Source organism: Lepus europaeus, chromosome 16 (genome assembly GCF_033115175.1).
Source record: "Lepus europaeus isolate LE1 chromosome 16, mLepTim1.pri, whole genome shotgun sequence".
Classification (NCBI taxonomy): Eukaryota; Metazoa; Chordata; class Mammalia; order Lagomorpha; family Leporidae; genus Lepus; species Lepus europaeus.
In genome coordinates this window covers 28031099-28059080 of record NC_084842.1, presented here as the reverse complement: position 1 = coordinate 28059080, position 27982 = coordinate 28031099, and the positions used below count along the sequence as shown (strand labels likewise).

The window sequence follows — 27982 nt, the reverse complement described above, 5'->3', positions numbered from 1 at the left end:
CCTACCCCAGCTGGGTTACCAAGGAAACATCTAAGGCACTCCCGATTCTGATATGAACCAAGAATGGGCCCCTGCCCTTTCTTCGTGGCCACTTCGGACAGGAACGAAGTTCTCAACCCCAGGACAGGCTCACAGGAGGAGAGGCTGCGAAGAGTGGCAAGTGCTATTACTCAGGTAAGCTTGTCTTCCCAAAGTGCAGGTGCAGGCTGTGTCTCTAATAGGGCCAGCTCACGAAAGGTGGCCTAGAACTTCAGGTAAGGGGATCCTTAGCAAGGAAAGAAGGCAACCCAAGGACTGGGCAGGCACCACTGTGGCACCTTGGGAAAGCCAGACATCCAACCTAAAGGAAGATGAGGATGTCCCAAAGCTCTCCCTTCCGGCTCCAGACTTTGAGCTCACGCCCAAGATGAGGGGCAGCACTGGGCCCAGAGTCTGAGACGGTAACAGCAGGCCAGCAGTAGTGCAAATCCTGGGAGGCTGATGAGGTGCCAGCATCCATAATGGCTGCAGGGTGCTAAATAGGCGCCTACTGTATGCAAGAGGGAGGCGCCCTCCCCTGGGCACTTTCTCCGCGCAGAACTTTAGTTCTAAGTTACACGCACCCGTCCGGGGCTGAAACACGGCGGGGAACCGGGGTCCGGACACCGCCAGGCGACCAAAGCTACATCCCAGTCACCCACGCTGCTCGCCACCCCTCACCCCCGACTCAGGGGCCAACCCGCATCGCCTCCCCACGTGTGGGCGCAGGAAGGGCCGCAGACTACCCCCCTCGGGCCGTGCGGACGGAGCGCGTCCCGCCGACGCCACGCGCTCTCGGAGAAGTGACCCCGGCGCGACCCGCTCCCCGCCCGCCCCACGCAAGCTTTCACTCCGAGGAGGGCTCCTCGGGGCTCGGCGGCCGCCAGCCCGGCCACCCGCTCCGCGCCCCAGCGGCGCCACGTGGCGCGCGGGCCGCGTACCCGCACCGCCGACCGCTGCGCGCGCTCCGCTCCGCTCCGCGTCCGCCGGCCTGGACGCCAGTGCCGCCGCCGCCGCCGCCGCCGCCGCGCGCCTCCGGGGCAGGAAGTCGGCGAGGAGGCGGGACCGCCGCCCGGCCGGAAGGTGGCGGCGGCGCGCGGGGGAGGGCTCGGCCGGCCGCGCGCCCTGCGGAGGGCTGCTGCGTACTCGCTGCTGCGTACGGGGCCCCGCTCTCGGCCTGGCTGGGGACGCTTACGGCCGGAGCGCCTGACGGAGCACGCTCGGTGTCTCCCCGGGGCGCAGGGGTAGGGGTGGGGGTCCCGTCTGCTTTTGTTGAGGGCAGAGCCGGCTGCCCGGGCTCCTTTGTTGTTGGTGAACCCCCCCTCACCATGTATGCCCTTAGTCTCCCAGCAGCTCTGCAAAGCTGTTGTTATACCTGTATAACGTGGGGGTGGGAGCGGGGAGAAGGGGCAGAGAGAAACGCTGGGCCACCACGCAAATGCCCGCAAAGCCCAAGCCAAGAGCCAGGAACTCCAGCAGGGTGTCCCGCGTGGGTGGCAGGGGCCCCAGTGTCTGGGCCATCCCCTGCTGCCTCCCGGGATGCGCATTAGAAGGGAGCTGGATCAGAAGCGGGCCAGGCTGGAAGCCAGGCATTCAGACATGGGATGCCTGCGTCCCAAAGCCGTCTCAAGGGCTGCACCGAAAGGCTGCCGCTCAGACACGGTTTTGATGTCTGGAATGAGCCTGCAGTACCCCTGTGGGGGACCAGTGAGCAGCAACAGCCCGCGTCACAGTGTCCTACTGGGGGCATGGAGTGGGGGCGCCGTGCCTGGAGGCACATGTGCCTCGAAGTTGTATTTGCATCTGTGCTTTGCATGACTGACCTACGGTTTCTGCTCAAACCTTGTGCAAGAGCCCGAGGTGTTTGCTAAAGACACGCACACACACACACACACACACACGCCAGTCCCATCACTGCACTCACACTCCAGTGGGTATTCCTCCGGTGAGATTTGCCCACTAAAATTGTGCACATTTTGTTGCAACTGTTAAAAAAGACTACATAAGCAGCAAAGTAGGAAAAGACTCTAAGAGGTGTTTTTGAGGTCAGATGCCCCAAGGCACTAAATCTGATTTTCTTGAACTGCATTAATGCATTAGTCTGGTTAGACGGCCAGCCCCTAGCTCTGGTGCAACATTGGTTCCACCACAGAGACTGAGAGAAGCCCCTTCTGCTCTGCACGTGGGACTTGAGCGAGCTGTCAACCTCCATGAAGGATGGCTGTTGTAATAATCATGAATTCTGATCTGCACATCCTGGATCTGAGCAGCTAATCCAAACAAAAGCTTGTTAACTATATTAATTTAGCCTAACGGAGGGAAGAATGATGAGAATAAACAGGCAGTTCTATCTAATTTCTCACTACAGCAGACATATCGTTCTTCATCTCCATGGTCCAGCCTGTAGATTCAATAATTAAATTATGTACTGCTCTTGGTAGATGCTGGGAAAGCAAGGGGGGGAAATACTTCATCGTTAGCCATATATATTTTTTTTTTGCTGTGATAAGAGTCAAGCTTGAGAGCGCGACATAGATTAAGATGATGGTTTTTAATGTCAAGTTGACTTTACTAGGCTGTCTGGTTGCCACTAAAGTGAATTAAATCCCGAGCCCCTGCTTTCTCTTCCCCTCCCAAATCCACTGCTTGTCCTTGTCACACTCATCTGTAGTCTTTGGGTCTTCTTAGATCCATTTCTCTTGTGACCAACTTCCAACCAATACATCACCAATTGCTGCTGGTCCTTCAACCACAACATCATTAAGCTTGCTTCCTTCCTGCGCTTCGTGAAGACTGTCATACATAATTTAGTTACTTCTCATCAGTCTCCATTTTGGTCAACGCACACACTCCCCTCTGCAATAAATTCAACATCCTGCTTGCTGCAAACACATTACCCGGAATGTTCCCGCGTTCCACTGAAAGTCTCTCATCTTAGAGATAGGAACCCTCCTGATTCATAGTTTCACAACTTGAGGTTTCAGATGTTCTGTACTAACAGCTAAACCAGGTGGCCAATGGGAACAAACATTCCTGGGTATATCTTGCTCATTAACACCTTGTAACTCTCTTAAGTGTGACTGCAGGTGTTAAATCTCTCTTGTTAATACCTTGTATTTTGGTTTATAATTGAGGATCTTTACCTACCTAACCACAGATATGGAGGTCTGCTGTGCCTTCAGCCATAACCACGTCATGTTTCCTTGAGCAAGGAGCAGAGACTTCATATGTGGGAAACCCTGTGAGTACCTTTGTAAGGATGGTTGTCACAGACTGTGGCTTGGCGTCTGCAGGCGTGTGTGTTTCCTGTGTCTAGCATGTAGCTTAATTTGGAAAGTATTTCAGGGTCTTGGGCATGGCAGATCCAAATTTAAAAGACATGCATCGAAGTAAAATTCTTCTGCCCTACCAACATACCACCTGCTGTTTTTCCTACCTCCTCACCTTGTGGAGACAGGACACTGAACGGTCACGGGGGGAGCTGAGACAGAGCGTGCCTGAGGAGCGGCCGCTCGGTACATCAAGATCGTCTCTTGAAAATGCACACAAGCCTTGTTGTCAGAGCAGACTTCGAATCCCAAGTCTACTTCCTGTAACCAAGTGGCCTTCAGAAGGTACTTAGCATGCCTGAGGTCTCTGTAAAGCCAACAACATTCATTCGTTCAGCCACTTTAAAATTCTCTGCCACTTGCAGCGCTACAAATATCACAATGAGTAAGATAAACCCGTTCTTGTCCCCACAGGACTCCTCCCCACCGAAGAAATGCGGAATAAATGAACCTGGTTGCTGGTTCAGTTAACATAATAAATGTAATTCTAAGTCGCCTGCAGGAATGTCTTCCTTCTCTGTTCTGTATCGCAGCCAACAAGGCCAACAACTTACTTTCATAGGCTTACACATGCAATTAGAGGGGAAGTACTATTTCTAATGTTTTTCAAAAGAGTTGTTTATGTTTCCATCCTGCAGTCCAAACTAGAGAGAATACTTAAATTTTCCCTTTTTTTGGTAAGATTTATTTTTACTAATTTGAAAGGCAAAGAATGAGAGAGACAGAGAGAGAGAGACAGAGAGATTTTTTTCTATCTGTTGGTTTACTCCCCAAATGACCACAGTAGCCAGGCTGGGCCAGGCCAGAGCCAGGAACTAGAAACTCCATTTGGGTCTCCCAGTTGGGTGGCAAGGACCTAAGCACTTGGATTATCATCTGCTGTTTTCCCAGGAAAATTAGCAGAGAGCTGGACCAAAGTTCACGGGAAGCTGACCTTGGTGGTCCAAATGGAGGTGGGAGTTGGAGAAGAGCAAAGCTACTGACTTGCTTGAAGCCTAGCACAGTTAGCAACCCAATGCTCCTCAAAAGGAGCTTACCTGGTGCTCTGGGATCATAGGTATGTCACTTGGCAGCTGCTTAAGGAACAGATCACAGGATGGAGAGGGTTCTGGATTTCGAATATGGAAATGTGTGTGTTTCTGAATTCCAATACTGTGGTAGATCAGTTTGTACACCAATTGTTAAAAAATATTTATTGGCCGGCGCCGTGGGCGCCGTGGCTCTATAGGCTAATCCTAATCTAGTCCCGGTCAGGGCACCGGATTCTGTCCTGGTTGCCCCTCTTCCATTCCAGCTCTCTGCTCTGGCCCGGGAGTGCAGAGGAGGATGGCCCACATCCTTGGGCCCTTCACCCTCATGGGAGACCAGGGGGAAGCACCTGGCTCCTAGCTTTGGATCATCGCGGTGCGCCGGCCACAGCGCGCTGACTGCAGCGGCCATTGGAGGGTGAACCAACGGTAAAGGAAGACGTTTCTCTCTCTGTCTCTCTCACTGTCCACTCTGCCTGTCAAAAAAAAAATTATTTATTTATTTGAAAGGCAGAGTTACAGAGAGACAGAGAGAGAGAGAGAAAGAGAGAGAGGTCTTCCATCTGCTGGTTCACTTCCCAGATGGCTGAAACCACCAGATATGAGCAGATCCGAAGCCAGGAGCCAAGAGCCTCTTCTGGGTCTCACATGGGGGTGCAGGGGCCCAAGCACTTGGGCCATCTTCTGCTTTCCCAGGCCATAGCAGAGAGCTGGATTGGAAGGGGAACAGCTGGGACTCAAATCAGCACCCATATAGGATGACGGCACTGCAGGTGGCAGCTTTGCCTGCTACACCACAGCGCCGGCCCCCACATGTATTTTTATAGGTATATCAGAGCATGAGGTCAGTTTTTTGTGTTCAATGAAAAGCATACAAACCGCAGACGGACAGGAGACAATATTCCTATCAGAGAGTGGGCATATAAATTGCCTGCTTCCCACATCAGAGTCTTAGATTTCTGACTCCATATTCCCGCTAATGCAGACTTTAGGAAGCACTGGGAATGGCGATAGTAATTGGGTTTCTGCCACCTAGATGGGAGACCTGGATTGCAGTCCCTGTTCCTGTCTTTGGCCCTGGCCCAACATCAGCCATTGAGGGCATCTGGGGAGTAGACAAGTGGATGGGAGTGTTTTCTGTGTGTGTGTGTGTGTGTGTATGCCTCTCAAATAAATGAATACTTTCTTATAAAAAAGATTTTTCCTATCAAACAAAATCAGTATTCCTAAATAGCTTGTTTTGCTAAGTTGAGGCTGCCAGTTATTTTTATCGTTAGACATCTGTAAAATTATAATGAAGGTCAGTAAGGAAATGTTAAGTCAGAGTATGCCAGAGCTGAGTGCTTTGTTATTAAATACTAGAAAGTATTTTATTGACTAAAATGAATGAATTAATAGGAAATAATTGCTTGATGGAAACTGTTTGGAGCATCCAACCCATTAAAGAGAAGTCTTCATTTGCAAACTCCAGCTACACCTCTCTGTCTGCCTCCCTTCTCCTTATGCCTCCTGAAGACTCGGAGAGAACTTTGTCAAGTGAGACATCGGGGCTGGTGGGTCCAGACAACCAGAGCAAGTTAAGCTGCTGTCTGCAGTGCTGGCATCCCATATGGGTACCAGTTGAGTCTCAGCTGCTCCATTTCCAGTCCAGCTCCCTGGTAATGTGCCTGGGAAACCAGTGGAGGATGGCCCAATTGCTTGGGCCCCTGCACCCATGTAGGAGACCTGGAAGAAGTTCTTGGCTCCTGGCTTCAGCCTGGCCCAGCACCAACCATTGCAGCCACTTGAAGAGTGACCCAGCAAATGGAAGATATCTCTCTCTCTCTCTACCTCCATCCCTCCCTCCTTTCTCTAACTCTGCCTTTCAAATAAATACATCTTTAAGAAGAAAAAAAAAGAGGTAAGGATCCCATGCTTAGAATTTTGGTCTTGTTCCCCAAAATGACCATGCATAGGAACCTGGACCGAAGGCAAGTGGGAAGGCGCTCTGCTTCTCTGTGGCGTGTCAGCTCTCTCCATGACTTGCTTTTCCTCTAGAGAGCTGAACGCATAGCTTCTTTCATACATAACTGGTTGAAGTTGATGGAAATTACATGCCTTATCACTTCTTAAAAGAAAAAAATACATAAAATGTAAATCTAAGAGAAATGGGCAATTTTCTTGTAGCACTTTATATTTCTGTGTAAGTTACCATGTGCCAATCATTCCTACTTTTTAAAATTCAGATTTGTCAAGCAGCATGTAAGCTTTCAGTGTTGTACAAGAAAAGATAATGCTTCGCGTGGAACAGTCACTTACGCTAGTTCTGTGAAAGTGCCTACCCAAAGAGAATTTATCAGATTGCTGGTTTTATAGAAATATTAATGATGTCATTAAATTATATCCTCTACTCGAGGGTCACCAGGAACCTCCAGAAGGGTAATCAACAAGGTATCATGGTGTGGGCTGCAGAATTCTTTATTGACATCGCAATCACCACTCGTGTTGTAGTGTGTAGTTTAACTGGTGGAGCAAGGTGAATGCCTGGGACTGAGTATAAATGAAAGGCCCTGTGAACTTGCATTTGGAAGTTAATGGCTATCATAACCTGCTGGACATGTTGTGCCTTCCCCAAGCTAACTGGAAAGCTTCTCAAACAAGAAGGCAAGGATTAAATTAATATTTTCATCTTACAGCTCACCATGTATGATTGTATTGAAAGTAATGGCTGCAGTCCTGCCCTCACAACAACCATCTGTCATTAATGCCAGGAGGTAGAGGCATGAACAAACAAGATAAGGACGGAAGCCTGCCCTATTTGAATAACAGTTAGCAGTGACACATTCCTAGCTTCAATACAAGAGGTGATGGAGCACAACACAGCTCTAACAAGCCAGCGAGCTCCAAAGGTCTCCCATTTGACCAACCTCTCTCTGCTGCTGTGTTTGATGGACAACCCAAAGATGATGGACGGTAGAGAGCTGTCAGCCGTGAAGCACTTGAAGATACTTTGATGCTAGTAATGCCATTTTCAAATTAGCCCTGGACTGAGTTAAATATCAACAAAAGGGAGTGGGACAGCACTTGTGAAATCATCCCTAAGAGAACGAGCGAGATTTAATAGTTTGGTGGTTACAGTAACCGCTATCCTGCAAGAAAAATCAATATCTACACAGTGTTAGAATCACACCAAGGGCTCCTGGAGCTGAGCCATTTCAGCGAAGAATACACCCGGCTTCATTAGAGTAGAAAGAGTGTGGTAGGAGGTCAGACACACATGCGCCCTGAGCTCTTTTGTCGGGAAACCAGGAAGAAGCTCTCCTCTCAGGAGCCAAGCATTTTTTTAAAAGCGTAGAACTTACAGAGCTGGAAGTGACCTTAGCAATCACTGAGTCCAGCCCCTTCTTTTTCCAGATGAGGAAAGAGTGGCCCAGAAAGACTACTTGGCTTGCTCCAGTTCATACAGCGGGCTGGTGAGATTTCCTCCATGCATGCCACTCGTGCCCACTCTTAGAGTTCATGACTTGGGCCACTGCTGTTCCCTGAGAGCCACCACGGAAGGCAGTGTGCTAGGGAGCATAAGGAAAGCTGAGCCAGTTCTTGCCCTCTCTCTCACAGCCCGAGAGCAGGTGTGAGCGCGTAACAGGCTGCCTGCACCCAGTGACTAAAGCAGCAGTGTTAGACAACATCCAAGAGCTGTCCCAGGGCACAACATAGATTGTGTGTGTCTACCCTTTCTGCCCTACCAGTGGTGTAGATCGTAGATGCACAGGTATTTCTACCCCAGGTTCTGTGTTGGAAGAAGTCCAAGTTATACAGGATCCAAAGAACATGGATCCAAAGATACGCACAGACTGCGTCATTTGCATCTCAACCTTGAATGTAAGAAGCTGCTCTATCTGTAGCCCTGCACAACCCAAGGAAACGATTCCCATTGAGCATGAGTTTCTGGAACAAGGCCCAGAAAAGGAAGAGGGAGTGCTTTCTCTTTGTGTTCACCAAATAGTAAATGTTAAAATGTGGGAATTTCTAAAAGTTCATGAAAAATGAAATTAAATAAGTTTGGTACAAAAAAATCGCACAATTTTTTCCCAAGACACATTGACCATAACATTTTTAAAGACCCCTCTCCTGTCCTCAGCACAATCACAGACCCCAAGAACCATAGAGTTTCATTCAAATAAATATGCATACATAAACATGAGCATGATCTTTCTGCATTGTATTATTTAATGCAATCCTTGTTGAAATTCCAAGGATCACGTTACCTTTGATATTAAATTCTGTCGTGTCACTCACGCGGAAAGCATCACATGAAGTCAGGAAACAAGAACACACAGTATCCCCTCCAGGACTGGAGAAGAAGGTGGCTGCGTCTGGTTTTGAGACTGATAGTGAAAGATGAAGTGTGGCTGCCGGAAACCCACAGTATCCCCACAACAATGCATCCCCCTCCACGGAAACTCCTTATCTTGTCTTCTCCTCCTTTATGTTCTCATGTTCCCGGCTCCCTGTGAAGCCCAGACGAGTACATTTCTTGCAAGTCTTTGTTAATAGCCTATTTGCTCTCTTGCTGTTCTCATGTCACAGCACAAATGGCGTGTGTTGGCGAAAGGTGAAGAAGCAAGTTTACATTTAGAGTGCAAGTTCATTAGGAAGTAATCCATTTTGTTCGTTCTAGCCAGCTTCTAGGGTGCGGGTGTCTGTACTGAGGAAGTAACTTCATTTTATAAAAATGGTGGCAAATTCTATTAGTGATCGCAGTGGCACATTAAGCAGGTTATTATTAGACAGACTGACATTTCACATGCAGACATATTCTTTACTTGAAAGTCAAGTGCCATTCAAAAGAGGAGAAATTATTTAGGATTTAAAAAAAAAAAAACATCAAAGACATTCCTTGAAAAACTGAGCCTGTAAATGCCTCAATCAGTTTAGGAATCAGGGCAGCATGGATGCCTTTGATTTCCCTTTGATGCACACAATACTACCAGAAGCGAATGGCTTTGGGAAGGGCTGGTAAGCAGTGGTCAGGAAAGTAGATTTTTCTTCACTATCCACAACTAGAGCCCGGTGCTGATGGGCCAGGGCCCAGCTGAAGGTCAGTATTATTCATTCTCAATGCGCACCACAAAACACTCCCCTTTGCTTCCGCCAGGCAGAATCCCATCCTCCTGCTGCATGTACAGATATTGCAGCGGTAACCGAGATGCGTGAAGAGTGTTTCAGCGCATACGCCTTTGGAGGTACACATTTGGCTCAGCAGACGCTAAACATTTTTAAGAGCACAGTAAGAAATAGGCCAGAAAACATCAAAAGCTTTATAGCTTTTGAGAAAGCTTGATGGTCTTGCTGGTACAACTCCCTGTGCTATGGTTCAGTTGTAATAACAATGGAGAGTGTATCAGTGCAAACTGCCGATGAAACATCAGAAAATGTAGCCAAGGGTCTTTTAAACGCATTTAAGAACTGTTCTTTTGAACTGAGCCTCTTAGCCTTGGAAAACCTCTTCAAGATTTTAAACAGGGCTCTGGATGAACTGCAGAGTGAGAACCTGAAATTATCTCGTGCGCTGGAATCAATATCAAGCAATATTTTCTCTTTGAGAGAAATTCAATCTGACAGAAAAGAGTAGGAGCAATAAGGAAACTGGGACCCCGGCTACAATGCCTGCCTCGGAAACCCGCGGCAAAGCGGTACAAATCAGTGATGTCACCAGAGGCGGAACACCACAGTGACAGCAGAAAATGTTGTCTGAGCTTCAGAATACTTCATTATCACTAGCACAGGTCACTAAGCTTCACAAAATGCATCCATCAGCCTCCAGAGCCCTTTGTCAGCGGCCGCTGGTAGCTAGATGGCGCAGTGACCAAACACACAGCCCCGCGGTTGCAGGGGGCCTGGGAGCACAGACCACGCTCTCTTAGTCTCAAAGTGCTCTCTAGTGGCCAAGCGAACGCAGGCGGATTCCACGCACAGCAGCCGCTGCCATGAGGAGCCCAGCTGTCTTGGAAAAGCAAGGCAGAGACTCTTGCCCCTCTGCAACCCATCTGCCCTGGATCCGTGGGAGCGGTTTAGGTGCAAGCTTGGCTTTTTCAGCTGTTGTGTCACGCTCGTGAAACCTGTACGTTGTGGGGCTCAGAAGCGCCATCTCTCTGCTGTGTGTCAGAGGATCGTCAAGTGAAGGGGGAAGCGTGCAGGTGTAAATGAGGCCTCCCACAATTCTAGGAGGTTCCTTGGTGAAAGACTGCCATGCAGAACATGGAGTGCATTTAGCTGCTGCATCTGACTATGCCAATACTCTGTGCTAGGCCCAGGTGATAACGGGAGAGAGAAGCAGGGCTTTAGGGAAGGTGGTAAAGTTCAACTTGGTAGCCTTGGGATCCACATGGAGGGAAGGCCTATACTTCCGGGAATGGAAAGTTCCTACTTGTACTTTTTGGGAAGAAAAGTCCTTGTCAAGGTCCCTGCGGGTGCCTAAAGGTCAACCAATGAGGATCAGACCCGCCTCAACCTTTAACCCCCATGCCCTGAATCTATAAAAGGAGCCCTCCAAATCTCTCACATGCGACTTCCCTGCCCCCACCCCACCCCCACCCCCGGCTCTGTTGGGAGCGGGGAACCTCGCCCGGGAGCGGAATCCCAATAAAAGCCTGTGAATTAATCGATTCGTCTGCCTGGGAAGATTTGTTACGCGCCGGACACCTTGCACAACTCTCAGGCTTGCGCGAAGTAAACCATTGCTCAAGCTCCTGCGGGTTTCAGGTGCAATCCGCGTTTTATCTCTAGTGTTCATTTCATCTTCACCAAAACCTCCTAATGTAAGACTAATGTATGAATCCTTCACTTCTTTTATTTATTTTTATTTTTTGGCCAGATAAGATAGGGGTTGACAACTGGAAAGGGCCAGAGGGGTACATACAAGAGCATTTCAAAAAGCATGTGGAAAATGGAATGAAGAGATAAGATTGGGGGGGGGGGGTGTACTTGAACCTGTGGTTAAGACACCACTTGGGATGACAGCATCCCATATGGAATTGCCTGGAATTGAGTCCTGCTTTGCTGCAGATCCCAGCGTCCTATAACCCTGGGAGACAGCAGATCACAATTTCAAACCGTGAGTTTCTGTCCCTGGGGGGGGATGGTGACTGAGTTCCCAGCTTCAGTGGGGCACAGGCCTGGCTGTTGTGAGCATCTGAGGAGTCAACCAGCAAACGGTTGACTAATTAACTAATTAAAGACTAATAAAATCAGTGCATGTCTAACAAGGTTAGCCAAGAAAAAATAGAAGGAAAAAAAGCAATAATTTTATTGTGATTCAAAAAACATTTGAAATCCCTGCATGGTGCTTTCATAATGTGCAGTTTCCCATGAACTTTGTGAAATGCCCTCATAGTTTAGGCTTTGAGAGCCACGCGGTCGCTGCAATGTTTGTCACCTGTTGGACTCTGCTACTGCTGTGGGAGGACAATCCAAGGCAGTAGGAACACAAACGAGAGCGGCCTTCTGCAAAAAAACTTTATGGCCCCGGTAATGTGGGTTTCCTAGAATTCTCACATGCCTCAAAATGTTGTTCTTCTTTTGGTTTCATTTTAGCCATTTAAAATGCAAAAACCATTCTGAGTCAAGGGCCACACAAAAGCAGGCAGAGAGGCCATGCACAAGCAGCAGCCTGTGTTGGCCGTGGGCCGTAGGGTACCCAGTCCTGTGATGAGGAGCCTGACTCCCCACGCATGTGTCTAAGTGATGCCTCTGTAGTCAGACCAGCCAGCCAGGACACTCTTAGCCCTGCCCCCATTTCCCATACCTCAGAACTCCTCCTAGCTTTGACATTCATTTTGTTTTTTTGTTAAAGATTTATTTATGTGAGAGGCAGAGTTACAGAGAGATAGAGAGAGAAAAAAAAAAAAAGTTTTCCATCCTCTGGTTCACTCCCTAATGGCCGCAATAGCTGGAGCTGGGCCAATCTGAAGCCAGGAGCCAGAAGCTTCTTCTGGGTCTCCCATGCAGGTACAGGGGCCCAAGCACTTGGGCCATCCTCCATTGCTTTCCCAGGCCATTAGCAGGGAGCAGGATCAGAAGTGGTGCAGCCAGGACTCAAACCAGTGCCCGTAGGGGATGCCAGCACCAAAGGCAGAGGTCTTAGCCTACTACACCACAGTGCTTGCCCCATAATTTTGTTGATTAAGAAAAACAAAATTCAAAAGAGAACTTCTCTAGGAAGAGCCTAGACCAAGACGGAGCAAGGAAGACAAAAACAATTGGGGAAGCCAACGGGGAGTAAAGAAAGATGAAGGTATGCGGGCGCTGCGGCTCACTAGGCTAATCCTACACCTGCAGCGCTGGCACCCTGGGTTCTAGTCCTGGTTGGGGCGCCAGATTCTGTACCGGTTGCTCTTCTTCCAGTCCAGCTCTCTGCTGTGGCCCGGGAGGGAGTGGAGGATGGCCCAGGTGCTTGGGCCCTGCACCCACATGGGAAACCAGGAGGAAGCACCTGGCTCCTGGCTTCGGATTGGCGCAGCGTGCCGGCCGTGGCGGCCATTTGGGGCGTGAACCAATGGAAGGAAGACCTTTCTCTCTGTCTCTCTCTCTGTCTAACTCTGCCTGTCAAAAAATAAATAAAAGAAAGAAAGAAAGATGAAGGTGGTTCCAGGAAGACCACCGTAGAAGGCTTGATGGAGGTTTCTGAATGGACTGCATGGCACAGTTCTCAAATGCAAAGGGCTTGACATAATACAGGGAACAAAATAGAGATTCATGGAAACAACTAAACACACCCCGCATCTTTACTTTTTAAACTTATTTATCTGAAAGGCAGGGAGCATCAGAGAAATCATGTGCTCCCATTAGCTGATGCAGGACCAAGCCAGAGTTGGGAGTTGGGAACTCAAACCAAGCCTCCCTCAGGGAGGCAGGGAACCACATACCTACCATTACCTGCTGCCTCTCATGGTGCTCATTAGCAGGAAGCTGGAGGTGGAAGCAGAGCCAGGACTGAAACCCAAACACTCTGATGTGGGATGCGGGCATCCCAAACATTGCCTTACCCACGGCACCAAATGCCACCACAGTGTCCAATCTGAAAGAGAACTCGGCTGCTAGGGGAGGGAGCGGGGACGCCATCATTTCCTCTCCTTTCAGAGGAAGCTGTTGGCAGAGGTTCTTTTATTTATTTATTTATTTTAAGATTTATTTACTTATTGGAAAGGCAGAGTTACAGAGAAAGAGAGAGAGACAGAGAAAGGTCTTGATCTGATGGTTTGCTCCCCAGATGGCAGCAATGGCCAGAGCCGGGCCAGGCCAAAGCCAGGAGTTTCATCTGAGTCTCCCACGTTGAGCTCAGGGTCCCAAGCACTTAGACCATCTCCCACTGCTTTCCCAGGCTGTTAACAGGGAGCTGGATCAGAAGCAGAGCAGCAGGACTTCAATGGGTACCCATAGGGGATGCCAGCATCGTTGGTGCCACAACACCGACCTAGCAGAGGTTTTAACCTAAAGTCAGGGATCCGTCTAGACAAGACCATGGCTGCTGGATACACTTCGGGAGACTGAACTCCTGTGCCCCTGGACCATTTGCAAAACCGAGTCCATGTATTTAGGCATAGACCTGGATTTTTCTGTGAGTCAAGTTCTCCTCCAAGACCTTTCTATGGCTGATGCTCTTTAAGCCTGCTATTCCATATTTGAATATTTCTTTAGTCAAGTCAAATGTTAAAAACTGTCTAAAACGAAATCTTTAAAATTAGCAGATATTACTATGTAAGTAAAAAATTGCAATAGGTGTTATTGGAAGCATCAAAAAATCATTTGAATTTCTGTAGTGCTATAATAAGTAGCAAAAACAGTATATAAATATATGGCATAAAGTGACGAGAAATCCACCAAATGCCTTAAAAATTAAATCTAATACAAGGCATACAAGACGTCTATACGCAGAACTAAAAAACCTTCCTGGGAGACATTAAAAATGACCTAAATAAATGAAAGAATTTATAGCATGTTCATGGGCTGGAAGATTCAATAACATAAAGATGTCAGTTCTCTCCCAGTTGAAATTAGAGCCAATGCAATCCCCATCAAACCCCAACAGCGTTGTTGTGGACTTGGACAAACTGATTGCTCCTCTCTCTCTTTCTCTTCCCCTTTTCCTCCCTCCCTTCTGCCCTAGTGTAGTATATAAGCTTTTAGGTAGGCTGAGCACAATAAGCCTTCCCAAGGTAGGACCGGAGAATCTTCAAGATTTCTTTATTTTTTTTTTTTTTTTTTGAAGGACAGAGGAAAGAGTGAGGTCTTCCATCTGCTGATCCACTCCTCACAGAAGCCAGGAACCTGGAACTCCATCTGGGTCCACCACATGTGTGGCAGGGGCCCAAGCACTTGGGTTACCTTCTGTTGCTTTTCCTGGCACTTGAGCAGAGAGCTGGATTGGAAGTGGAGCTGCTGGAACTTGACCCAGTGCTCTGACATGGGATGCTGGTGCTGCAAGTGGTTCAACCTACTGCACCCACAGTGCTGGCTCCTAGGTTGGGAGAATCTTTTGGCTGAGTTACTGTTGGAGCCTGAGCAGAGGGAGAAAGGTATATCCACAGAGCATGGTTTGCAGCAAGGACTAGAGCCTGACCAAGGGACCAGGACACCTGCATGGTTAGAGCAGTGCATCTAGTGCCCCTGAGTCATAGCCATGTGCCAGGGTTGTAAGGAGGGGATTTTGGGAGGCAGATAAGGTGGGGCAAAGGAGGGAGGCTCAGCACAGGGTGTCGGTGGCCAGAGCAGAGTGTCACCAGCAGCGAGGAGGGAAATTCAAGTCAAGGAGTTAGGTGAGGTGAAAGGGCATTTCATAGCAGGACATCTGGGCTTAGGTCGTGGGAGCCTGCACAAGGCCCACAGGGAGCACCCCAGGGGGTGGGGCACACGTGGAGAAAACAGGGCATCCTCAGAGGGAGGCAGCCGAGCTGGGGTGGGTGAAGAGAACCCCACATCGGGCAGAGGGGTGGGCCCAGCACAGGGTGCTGAAACCCCTGCAGGATGAGGTGGGCAGCCATGGATTAGGGGAGCCTGGTGGAGGGCATGGAATCCATGGGCAGGGGAGCAAGGCATGTGGAGAAGGGCATAGGTGAGGAGGCATGGCCCAGTGTGAGGTGAGGGGGGCCTGGCACAGAGGACCAGCCTGAAGGGGTGAGGAGGACAGTGGGCGGGGATGGGGGTGCCCAGCACAGACCACGTGTTGGAACCCAAGCAGGCTAAGGAATCTGTGAAGAGGGGGTTGCTGTGGGTTGGGTGTGATTTCTCCCGCAGAGGTCCATGTGCTGGAAGTTTGTAAGCATGGTGAGAAGTGGTGCATCTGCAATGGTGATTGAGTCCTGAGGGTCCCACCTCTGGGGGGCATAATCCTCTCAGGGGTGGGCCGGGTCCAAGGTCTAGTGGGACTGGGTTAGTTCCTGCAAGCATGGCTTATTGTAAAGCAAGCTCGCTTCTCCTTTGCATCCACCCCCTCTTTTGCGTGTGCTCCTTTTGCGCAACTCTGCTTGGCCACCAAGTTGGGATGCAGCCTGGGGGCCTTCATCCACAGGAGAGCCATGGTGTTTGGGCTTTCCAGCCACCAGGATTGTGAGCCAAATAAACCTGTTTTCTGTACATCTCACTCAACCGTTGGCGTTTCATTACATCAACAAACAGAATGAGACAGAGGCTGGCCGTGACAATGGGAGATTTATTATTTACTGGATAATTAATCTAAACTAATTAATTAATTAAGAATAATGAGAGCCAGTTTTCTCACTGTCAGAGAAGTGAGTTATAAGTGTGCAGACAGGAAACTAGAATGAACCCTGTGGTATTGAATTGCAATTAAAGATATCAATGTAAACTCATTATTTTCAATATACATAATTACCCGACATAGCAATTAGGAAAACCAGAGCCCAGAATTTGGTGCTTACTGCTACCAGGATGTCCCTACTCCCAAAACCTCCCAGATGACAGAGCTTGCGAATACCTACACATGCAGGCACACACATGTTCATTTGCTTCTCTATCTATATTCAGCTAAATCTGGGGCAGGTTGAACATCACAATAAATAAGACCCAACCACAGTCCACTAGGTAAAATGGATACTATCAGTCCAAACTGATATCAATAAATACATTTAAACTATATGGAGATAGAGAATATTCTCCTAACTTCAAAGTACCTTCGCCAAGAATCCTTAATCCAAACTGAGAGGGCGGAGAGTAGACTCAGCAGGGGAGAATCCTGGAAGACACTCCCTTCGTCAGGCAGTCTAGTCCACGTGACCTATTACATCACACGCCAAAGCCATGAGCCACTGAAGAGAATGTAAAAACAGAGCAACAGTTCTGATAGTCTACAAAGACGAGTCATCTGAATCTAATCATTATCCAACGTGACCAAATCCAGACTGGAGAACATTCTACAAAACCATTGGCCTGTAATGTGCTGTCAGTGTCAAGGGCATAAAATTCAAGAAAATGCGGAGGAACTGTTCTAGATTGATACTCGCTAACCAGACCATTGCTGAATGCGATGTGCAGCCCTGGATTGAATCCTCAGGGGCACTGGTAAGACTTCAGGGAAGTCAAAGACGAATGGCAACAATGACTCCTTGTTAATTCCCTGGTTTCCATGGCTGTGTGGTTAGGTGTGGGGGTGACCTCATTTAAACAAATGCACTCAAGTATTCATGCATGAGGGGGCAACTTGCTCTCAAATGATTCAGAAAGAAGAGGTTTTTGTCCTGTAAATGAAACTTTTGTTGAGTCTGAGGTTGTTTTGAAATTGTTAATAATTTTTTAAAGTTTATTTATTTAGTTTAAAAGAGAGAGAAAGAGAGAGAGAGAGAGAGCGAGTGAGCTCCCATTTGCTGGTTCACTCCCCACATGCCCACAACAGCTTGGGGCTGGACCAGCCCAAAGCCAGGGTTCAGGAACTCAATCCAAGTCTCCCACGTGGGTGACAGGGACGTGAACACTTGAGGCATCTCCTGCTGCCTCCCAGGCCTTGCATTAGCAGGAAGCTGCAATTGGAAGCAGAACCAGAACTCAAACCCAGGGACTCCAAAACGGGATGTGGATGTCCCTTGTAGCAGCTTAACCCCTGTGGCGAACACCCAGCCAAAAATTTTTTTAAAAATTTAAAAGACAAAATAAAAACATATATGGAAATATAATATGCATAGCCAAGACAGCTCAGGAACAAGTTGAGTGGAGTTACTTTACCATTTTAAAGGTAGAGTAATTCAGACCATGTGGTACTGGGAGCAGGTGTTTAGCCTAAGAGTTAAGATGCCTGCATCGCACATTGGAGTACCTGGGTTTGAGTACGGATTCCAGCTCCTGACTCCGGCTGCCAATGCAGACCTGGAAGGCAATGGTAATGGCTCAAGTAGTGTTTCTACTACCTATGTGGGAGCCCTGGATTCATTTTCTTTCTCTCTCTCCTTCCCTTTCAAATAAACAAAAAATAATTAAAAGAAACTTAAGAGCATGTGGTGATTGTTGGCCCAAAGGTAGAGAAATGTATTGATGGAACAGAATAAGGAAAGCATGAACAGGCCCACTTACAAATGGAGACTTCACAATTACGTCAATCCTGCAGGACAGTGGAGAGAACATTAAGTAGTACTGGGTTAGTCGTCAGTCCAGAGGGAACAAATCACAACTGACCACTACCAAACACAGACACACACATCAATTTCAGATTCAAATGTGGAAAGAAACTAATGAAACTTCTAAGTTGGTGCTGTCCAAGAGAACTTTCTATGATAGAACTGGTCTACAATTCTACATTGTCTGATTAGCCACTAACTCACCTAAGACCATAGAGCATTTGAAATGTGGCTATACAACTGAGAAACTGTATTTTATTAATTTTTTAAAGATTTCTTTTTATTATTTGGAAGCCAGAGTTACAGAGAGAGAGAGGGTGAGATTAGAGAGAGATCTTCTATCTGCTGGTTCACTCCCAAAATGGTCTCAACAGCCAAGGCTGGACCAGGCCAAAGCCAGAAGCCAGAGCTGCTTCTGTGTCTCCCATGGAGGTGTGGGGGCTCAAGGACTTGGGCCATCCTCTGCTGATTTTCAAGGCCATTAGCAGAGAGCTGGATTGGAAGTGGAGCAGATGGAACTCGAACCAGCACCCATATGGGATGCTGGTGCTGCAGACGGCTGCTTAACCCACTACACCACAGCGCTAGACCCTTGTATTTTAAATGGAAGTTAAAGTTAAATAGTTCTATATGGCCAGTGGCTACTGTATTGGACAGTGCAGATCTAGAAGGTAAATTAAGAAAACATCCTTGTGACCTGGCTTAGGAAAAGATTTCTAAAAGAAGATTCAAAGAGTATTAACTTAAGGTAATATTTAAGAGGAAAGTGATACCGTGTGTTTCATTAAAACTAAGAACTTGTTTTTCATTAAGAGAAAGGTAAGTTATAGCAAAGAAAAAAGTACCTTAAATAGCTGATAAAAGACCTATTCACTATATAAAAAGAATTCCTGCAAATCAATAAGAGAAAAGTGTGTGAGATGTGGACACCAGGTGAAGTTCTGGCTGTGCCACTTGTGATCCAGCTCTCTGCTAGTGCACCTGGGAAAGCACTGGAAGATGGCCCAAGGGCTTGGGGCCCTGCACCTACTTGGGAAACCCCAAAGAAGCTCCTAGCTCCTGACTTTGGCCTGTCCCAGCCCCAGCTATTGGCTGCTCGTGGAGTGAACCAGCGGATGGAAGATTCCCTCCCCACCCCACGACCATGTCTCTCTCTCTGCCTCCTTCTCTCTCCCTGTAACTCTGCCTTTCAATTAAATAAACCTTTTAAAAATTAAAAAATAAAATTCTATCAGGGCTTAACAGAAATAAAAAAAATGTGTGAGAGATTTAAGCAGATACTTTACAAAAGATGATCTGACAATGACTAATAATGCTGTGACCCTGAGAATCAAATGTATTATCAAATTCCTTAAAACATTAAACAATACAACATAAAATAAATAAATAAAAGCTGGGAATGCTTACTACAGATTAAAAAAAAAAAGAAAAATAACCGATAAACATACACATAAAATGCTCTCGGTGTCATTAGTTGTCAGGGCTTGATTGGCTAAAATTTGAAGGAGTGACAGCACCAGGCCTGACTTGAGTGAGTAGGAACTGGGAACTGTCATACACTGCTTGGCAGGTGTGTACGGTGCTGCAGTCACTTTGGACAACTGTCGCCTTTATGTGCTAAACCGAATATATGTATCCCCTGTGACCAAGCAGTTCCATTGCTAGGCACGCGTCCACAGAGACGTGCACACGCACACCAAAAGGCATGTTTCAGAACACTCATTCTTTTTATTACTCATAGTAGTCAAGAAAGAGAAAACAGACGCTAAATATAAATGGTGGCATGTCAAAACAACAAAAACTATGTAGCAATCAAAATAAATGCACTACTGATTCACGTAACATGAATGAGTCTCACAGACATCATATTGGGCTAAGGCACCTGCCAGGTATTTAGTTGTCTTTCAGCTGCCAGCCCTTGGCTTCCCTGCTGCAAGGCTGGGTCTGGGACTCTTGCTTTGCTACCTGACTCCCTGCTAGGTGCTATCAATAGGGGGCAGCAGAGGGAGCTAGCAAGTCTGGAAGAGGAGAAGGGACATGGTGCTCTCTGCAACATCAGCTGTTTCCAGTTTTTCCTCCACCCCAGAAAAAGCGCCACTGCACCTCCTCCCAGGTCTGAGCTTGAGCATCGCCGCAGCCCTCCTCGCAGCCTCCCTCTTCATCTTCTACATTTCAATAATTCCAACCTCTTCCCTTTGTGTTCCCAGCCCTGGAGGAGGTAATTGCATCCTGAGGTTTCTGCCTCAATGATACCTTAGTATCTCTCTTGGCTTTCTCAGTTACCCAATACCCAGTTAGCAATTCATTACCTTAAATTATCTCAGTTAAAATAACTGGTGTGGCTACCCGACACAAAATGATAGTGTATGATTCAATTTATGTAAAATTCGAAAACAGGCAAAACCAGTGCACTGTTAAAGAGAAAGGAGGGAATGCGCTTTGGGAGGCGTGGGGTGGGTGTCTCCTGGGAGGCCGGCACCATTCCATTTGCCGACCTGCACGGTGATTACACAGCGGCTTCCCGCCCGGAATTCATTGAGTCATTTGTTTATGCTCTGTGTTTCCCAGTGTGTGGTTTTATTTCAATAACAATCTTTGAAATTAATTTTTTATGTGTAGGGAGATACCTGAAATGAGAACACAGCCTTCATCATACTTTTTCCTCTATTGTATAGACTCCTGGCAAGTATCAGGGTTACTCTAGGTCATCGTTTTAAATGCAGAGGTGGGCATGGTGGCATGGCAGGTTAAGCCACCACTTGGAACACCTTGGGAAACACTCATACCAAACTGTGTGTTTTGTGTCCTGGCTACTTTGTGCTTCTGATACATCTTCCCACTGATGCACTTGGGAGGCAGCAGATGACGGCTCAAGTATCTGTGTTCCTGCCATCCATGGCGGAGATCTGGATGGAGTTCCTGGCTCCTGGCTTCAGCCTGACCCATCCCTGGTAGTTGCAGCCATTTGCGGAATGAATCAGTAGACAGAAGATGTGTGTGTGTGTGTGTGTATCCTTCTCTGTCACGCTGCCTTTCAAACAAATAAATACATCTTTATAAAACAAAATGCGATGACAGAGCAGGCATTTGGGTGAGCAGTTAAAACACCGGTCAAGTTGCCCACACCCCATGTTGGAGTGCTAGGGCTCTAGTTCCTGCCTCTAGCTTCCTATTAATGCAGACCTTAGGGGTCAGCAGTGACAACCCAAGTGACTGTGTTTCTGCCACCTGGGTGGGATACCCAGACCGACCACCAGGCTCCCCAGTTCTGTCTCAGCCCTGGCTGCTGTGGACGTTTGAGGAATGAATGAACAGACGAGAGTTCTCTTTGCCTGTCTGCCTCTCAAATAAATAAGGCCTAAAAAAATTTAAATGCAAAGGCCAGCGCCGCGGCTCACTAGGCTAATCCTCCGTCTGCAGCGCCGGTATCCCGGGTTCTAGTCCCGGTTGGGGTGCTGGTTCTGTCCTGGTTGCTCCTCTTCCAGTCCAGCTCTCTGCTGTGGACCAGGAAGGCAGTGGAGGATGGCCCACGTGCTTGGGCCCTTGCACCTGCATGGGAAACTAGGAGGAAGCACCTGGCTCCTGGCTTCAGATTGGTGCAGCGCCGGCCGTAGCGGCCATTTGGGGGGTGAACCAATGGAAGGAAGACCTTTCTCTCTGTCTCTCTCTCTCTCAATGTCTAACTCCGCCTGTCAAAAAAATTTTTTTAATGCAAAGCCTTTAAAAAAATAAATAAAATGCAGATGACAAGGTCTTACCCTTAGAGTATCTAAGTCAGTAGACCTGGGGTAGGGCTTGGGAATCTGAAGTTGTAGCAGGTTCTCCAGGGGCTTGTCACTGAAGTTTGAGCATCACTGGTAACTGACTGCACTGAGCACCAGTCTTTTAGGTCTGATTCCTCTGCTATCCACAGCAACACTCGCCATAGCCCTGTGAAACCAAGCACTGGCTTTGTTCATCCTCACAATTCTGTTGACTAGGAGTTGCTCATGCATTTGTGGCAATACAATTCTGGTGTGAAGAAACATCACATGGAGCTGAAATCATGGGATTTCGCTAATAACCCGCGACTCTTATCAGCGTGAAGACTGGAAATCTGGACCCCCCTGAGAGATTTAGATGTAGGACTGACCTAGGGCAGAGTGCTTAGGGGAACTTTGAGAAGCTGCTGGTAGCTCTGAAGACTCCCCGGAACTATGCACAGATGCACAGTGTGCACTGGGAGCTCTCAGTCACAACCCATCACTCTCCTATGGGTTCGTAGACTTGTGGCCAGGGGCTGATGCTGCAGAGACTCGAAGCCCAGGCTGGGCGTGCACTTCAGTTCCAATGCACTGAAGACCTTAAAGGTACCTGGGAAGAGGGGATGTGCTCCAAACCCTTGCTGCTCTGTGCTGGAGCCTGGATGAGGAGAAGCTGGCCAGAGAGGTCAGCAAGGGTCAGATTCTGGTTCTACTCCTAACAACCACAGGGACTTGCCCCCATGTTGGCATTCCTGTCCCGTGTTCTTCTCGTGCAACTTGGAGGTAAGACTTGTGCTGCCTTCTTTGCAGCACTGGTGCGGGGCTCAGAAAAGATGGGACAGTACTGGTGTCAGACTAGCTCAAGGGGGCCTTTCGCCTGGTGCTCTCCACAAACCAAACTTACAGACCCCAGTATTTGCAAAAGGAACGTGTTATTTATGCAGCCAACCGAAAAATGAGGTAAGGTCTCTGTCTCTAAATTACATTTCCCTTTGGGTCAGCAAGGGATTCACATAGGCATGGAAGCTGATACTAGATCCGGGAGGGGGCACTGTCCTTGTCGTGTCTCTCTTCTGCCTGTGTACATGTGGCCCCGGAAGTAGTCTGCTCTTGTGAGCCTCACAGGAGGTACATGTCAATATCACACACATTTCCAACAGGAACTTTCTCTGGGGAAAATACAAACAACTTTCAGGTGGTCAATGATCATGACAGGGATAAGGAACTTGTTTTTACCTGGGAGGACTCTGCTATAATCCTGTGTGTTGGATCTATATATGGTGATTGGACGCTCACAGTTTAAGTAGGTTCAGGCCTGACGTGGACTATAGGTGCAAACATTTGTCAAATATTTGTACAAAAACAGGGAATTGTTCATATTCCCTGCCCAAGGGGATGTCATAAAGCCTACCTCAAGTGGTGGCAATAGGGAAAAATAAGTACAACCAGCAAATATGGAAAACTGGGGGTTTTAAGATTTATTTATTTATTCAAAAGTCAGAGTTACACAGAGAGAGGAGAGAGAGAGAGAGAAGAAGAAGGAGGAGAAGAAGGAGGGGGAGAAGGAGGGGGAGAAAGAGGGGGAGGAGGAGGGGGAGGGGAGAGGGAAGGGCCAGGGGATGGGAGAGGCAGGAGGACGGGAGGGGCAGGGGGAGAAGGGAGGTTTCCATCCACTGGTTCACTCCCCAATTGGCCGCAACGGCTGGAGCTGCGCAGATCCAAAGCCAGGAGCCAGGAGCTTCTTCTGGGTCTCCCATGCGGGTGCAGGGGCCCAAGGACTTGGGCCATCTTCTACTACTTTCCCAGGCCACAGCAGAGAGCTGGATCAGAAGAGGAGCAGCCGGGACTAGAACCAGCGCCCATATGGGATGCCAGCACTTAGGCAAGGGTGTTAACCCGATGCACCACAGTGCCAGGCCCGGTGTTTTTGTTTTTTTTTTTAAGACGGAAGCAAAGGCAGGAAATCAGATAAAAAACATAAACCTGTAATCCTCCACCTGCGGCGCCAGCACACCGGGTTCTCATCCTGGTTGGGGCACCGGATTCTGTCCCAGTTGCTCCTCTTCCAGTCCAGCTCTCTGCTGTGGCCCGGGAGGGCAGTGGAGGATGGCCTAGGTCCTTGGGCCCTGCACCTGCTTGGGAGACCAGGAAAAGCACCTGGCTCCTGGCTTCGGATCGGCGCTGGCCGACTATGACTGCCATTTGGGGAGTGAACCAACAGAAGGAAGATCTTTCTCTCTCCCTCTCATTGTCTATAACTCTACCTGTCAAAGAAATTAAAAATAAATAAATAAATAAGCCTGAGAGTCCACAAAATGTACTTAGACAGTAGCTGCAGTCATGAAGTCCTCCTAAGGCGTCTAGAGAGACAAGTTCTAGAAGCACACACCTAGCATGTGGCCCTGGGGCCCTGGGGCCCTGGGCTCCGCAGATCCCATTCCTCTACCCAACAGCCGCTCACCCGTAACCACACACTCCCATGTCTCTGCCTGCCTCTCCTCCCCTCTGCGAACACACTCTGTGTTGAGTTCATGCAGAGCTCTTATGGAGTCATCTTATAATCACTAAAAAGTTGTTTTTTTTTTTTTTACTTTTCTAGATGATGGTACACAGTAGTCTACAGAATGTGAATAATATGAAATTCCTCCTTTCACATAGACACAAGCTTCATCATTAGACACAAATGCTTTCCACTGATATTCTGTCAAAGACCTATCAAAAAGTAGGGCGAGCAAGGACTATAATCTATTCCCCCAACCCTCTAATTTAGCACCAACTCTTGATAGACAGGCAGATTTTTAAATGTCTTTGTTATACTGCTCTTGGCCAGGTTTTACCTTTTACTGATTTTTATACTCCCAGCTCTACGATTTTAACATAATCAATTTAGTTTGAAAACAGTTGGAATACTTTTCTTAACACAGGAAAGGGTTATATTAGCATAACCAATGCTAATTTTTCATGCATGGTGCAGGAGATGAAGCAAACATATCTCATCCAGCTTCAAAAGAATTTGGATTGCATGTTTGAATTCAGAGCTGTATTATCAACAGAGATAATAACTAAAAATGCACAAGGATTTTTCTCTGACAATAATAGATATTGTGTTGAATTCATTAGAACTTGAGTTATCAAACAGAAGATTATATCTGGGGAAAAGAACGAGTTTAGTGATCCCATGAAAACCAGCGTGGCACAAGCTAGGTCACATTTCTAGCATCAGGGCTTGAAGCCATAGAGAATAGTAGTAGACGTATGTGTACTTTTGCTCATCATAAACTGACATCTAGTGACATAATCACTGGGCTCGCCAAAGCTTCCTATTTACAGCAGAGAGTAAACATCCTGGGGGTGACTCTAAAATGATCAGATTGACTGTTGTAGCGTCTGACTTCTTACTTTACAAGCAAATTACATGCCCTCTTTCTTGAACAAAGTGTTTTGCTTTTTCTTCGTTAAATTATCTTACCAGGGATTGGCATTGAGATGCACCGAGTTAAGCCACTGCTTGCGACACCCACATTGCATTCTTGGAGTGCCGGTGAGAGTCCTGGCTACTCTGCTTCCAACTCAGCTCCCTGCTAGAGCACCTGGAAAAGCAGAAGAGGGCCCAAGTACTTGGGTCCCTGCCACCTCCCCATGTGGGAGACCTGAATGGAGTTCCCGGCTTCTGGCTTTCACCTGTCCCATCCCTTGGTTTGTGGCCCTTTGGGGAGTGAACCAGCAGATGAAAGATCTCTCTCTCTCTCTCTCTTTTTGCTTTTCAAATTAATTAATTAATTTTATAAAAGTCTTACCAAAAAACCATGAAAAACTGTTATCACACAAGCTTTATTTTACTTGCACTTTCAAAATTTTGAAACATATTTTGTATCAGGCAACCAGAGCTCTTCCTTCTCTAAATTCTACACTTTCAGTTAACCCTACATTCTAGAAATTATAAACCAATGGATACAGCTGGCATACCTCAGAAACATTTTAATGCTTGGAAATGCTATCATTGTCATCATCACTTAGAGTTAGTGAGCAATTTGCATGTGTTATATCAGTTAATTATCACAAAATCTTGGGGCCAGTGCTGTGGCATAGCAGGTAAAGCCGCCACCTGCAGTGCCAGCATCCCATATGGGCACTGGTTCGAGTCCCAGCTGTTCCTCTTTCGATATAGCTTTCTGCTGTGGCCTGGGAAAGCAGTGGAAGATGGCCCAAGTCCTTGGGACCCTGCACCCATTTGAGAGACCTGGAAGAAGCTCGTGGCTCCTGACTTCAGATGGATGCAGCTCCAGCCATTGCGGCCAACTGGGGAGTGAACCAACGGATGGAAGTCCTCTCTCTCTCTCTCTGCCTCTCCTTCTCTCTGTAATTTTGACTTTCAAATAAATAAATACATCTTTAAATAAATTATCATAAAATCTCAGAAGAGATATAATTATTCCCATTTCCTGGTGTCTTAGAGTGTTTTCTGTGGCTATTGTTGTGTCCGGTATGAGACCCTCCCCAAAACAACTCATAAAAGGCAGGCTGGACGCAACAGCAAGAAGAGTTTACTACCAGCTGGCTGGGGCTCTTACCGGCACCTACGATGTAGCGCAGTGCTGAGGTGAGGAGCCCCGTCCCTCTCCCTCCCAGCATTTGTATGCACTCGAGTAAACAAGTACATACATCACTACACATGTGAGTTCCTTATTCCTTATATGGCAGTTACCTAAATTTATGTATTTTATTGGTGCATTTAAGCAACTTAGGGACTAGGTGTCACACAGGAAGGTAGAAGAATCTAAATTCCAGGAATAGTTTCACTCCCATACTCTTAGGCCTGTCTTTTCTGGCTTAAAATGAAGCCTGTCATGGAGGAACAGCGGTTCTCGCAACAGGTCCTAAAAACTCCCGAGACCGATATTTAGCTTGACTTCAACATGTTACCTCATATTTTGTCATTTAATCTTAATGTATTATATATTATTAAGTCTTAGCTCCAAATGTATTTAATCTAAATTAACTTAGGGTTTGAATTAATTATTTATAACTGAACTCCACAGCTATAACAAAATACCTGAGGCTGGATAATTTATAAACCAAAGAGACTTGTTTATCTCAGAGTTCTTGAGGCCCAATAACACAGTGCTGGCATCTGCTGGGTATCTGGTGAAGGACCTGTGCTGTGCCCTATTGCAATGGAGAAGCAGAAAGGGGAAGCAGGTGCATGTGGGAGGAGCACGTGTGTGACCAATGGCAGGTGCCAAGTTCACTGTATAACGATCTGCTCATATGTGGTGCTCTTGAGTGAACCCCATTAGTCCCTTCAAGAGGGTGGAGCCCCATGTCTTAATTATCTCTTAGCCACCTCTCAACACCATTCCTTCTGGGACTAAAGTGCCTCATGAGTTTTGGAGGGGACAAACCACATTCAAAACATGACACACAGATCAGAAAATGGAGGTAAAGTAACTCACCCAGGTTACGTGGAGACGGGCTGGGGCCAGAAGTCCAGTCTATTTTGACTCAAGCCTGCCACTCTACCATGCTGCCTTCATCTCTATGTTATGCTGTCAACAAAAAGGGTGGACATAAAGCACATCAGTGTAATTAATAGTAAGTAACGAAGAATTCTGTATTTTAAGAATATTTAATAATATGAGAAATGTTTGTAATATGTTTCTAAAAAGTAAAACATTTTATGGAGTACTTACTGTTGGGGTAGAGCTTGTGCTAAGTTGCTACACACACACACACACACACACAGGCTTCAAGAAGTTCATGGAAATGTGTATTATGAAAAACTCTGCATGGATTTCAAAAACATTTTGCACCAAAATAAGCCTAGTTTTAATTCCATTGTCCATGAACTTTTAAAGTATTCCTGTGTGTGTATGTGTGTGTGTACATATTATCTCATTTAATCTTTATTAACTGATGGCATAATTAATTCATTATTATCTTCATTTTACAAACATAGAAACTGAGTCAGAGATTTAAGCTACTTGGCCAAGATCACACAGCTAACAAATGGCAGAGCCAGGATTTGAATCTTGGCCAGTTTGATTTTAGAGTTCATGTGATCAACCACTATGCTATATTGTGACTCAGGACACTAAATTATGTCCCAATGTCATGTTCATGTGTGTAATATATAAGTGCATACACACAGAGGTATGCACACATGTAGAGGGGTCAAGACTAGAACTAACATACTGCTGTGTCAAATATCCTGTGCCTTCTGGAAGTTCCATTGCAGAGGTGCCAAGCAAACTTCTCCCTCC

General features: G+C 47.2%; 1 protein-coding gene and 1 long non-coding RNA gene across 6 annotated transcripts in view; one reads left to right on the top strand and one right to left on the bottom strand.

The window, feature by feature from the left end:
• The window catches only part of DCTD (dCMP deaminase), a 32360-nt gene extending 31325 nt beyond the window's left edge, over positions 1 to 1035 (bottom strand). Inside the window, exon 1 of one of the 3 annotated variants that reach the window (XM_062213357.1) lies at positions 960 to 1035. The gene's annotated coding sequence lies outside the window, so the exon portion shown is untranslated. Of the gene's footprint in view, positions 1 to 5; positions 362 to 602; positions 676 to 959 lie in introns of those variants that run through there. The other 2 variants (XM_062213358.1, XM_062213356.1) reach the window with 2 other exon arrangements.
• On the top strand, positions 88 to 26134 carry LOC133775196 (uncharacterized). 3 transcript variants are annotated; one of them, XR_009868204.1, is made up of 3 exons: positions 88 to 174; positions 3176 to 3259; positions 25891 to 26134. It is a non-coding gene; the product is annotated as an uncharacterized LOC133775196 (long non-coding RNA). The 3 variants fall into 3 exon arrangements; XR_009868206.1 differs by lacking the exon at positions 25891 to 26134 and adding an exon at positions 7051 to 8487; XR_009868205.1 differs by lacking the exon at positions 25891 to 26134 and adding an exon at positions 5774 to 6254.
• Positions 26135 to 27982: the final 1848 nt, after the last annotated feature.